Source organism: Petromyzon marinus, chromosome 25 (genome assembly GCF_048934315.1).
Source record: "Petromyzon marinus isolate PM22_M1 ecotype Great Lakes invasive population chromosome 25, UKy_Petmar_22M1.pri1.0, whole genome shotgun sequence".
Lineage (NCBI taxonomy): Eukaryota > Metazoa > Chordata > Hyperoartia > Petromyzontiformes > Petromyzontidae > Petromyzon > Petromyzon marinus.
Genome location: NC_133691.1, coordinates 9,634,932 through 9,635,410, shown reverse-complemented (window position 1 = coordinate 9,635,410; position 479 = coordinate 9,634,932).

Below are 479 nucleotides of genomic sequence, written 5' to 3'. Positions count from 1 at the left end.
GCAGTTAACCCTTGTTTTATTATACGGAAAGTTTGAATGTTCATTAAATATTTTGGGAGAAAATAAAATTCCAAATGTTTACAAAATATTCAGCACACCTGCTTACTGTATGGTGTGTGTGTGTGTTTTTTTAAGTAAATGTTACTGTTAGAAAGTTGTAAAATTCTAAAGCATTTATCAAATATTTGTTTTCATACAAATGTATTAATTATTGATCAATCTATAAATCCAATGTCAACAGGTTAGGTAATGTTTAGGCAAATTATGATTTTAGTAAGTAAATTCGCTCTGCTTTAAATTAAGGTTAGGTTCATGGCTCAAATTTTACTAATAAGCAAAACTATCCAAACTGGAATTTTCTATAAATGGAATGGAATTAAACATTTTGGAACTATATAAAAAATAAGGTTAGAATGCAGCTTAAAAGCACACAAATATACTTGAAATGAAAAACGGAAGAAAGTTTATACATTATGAGA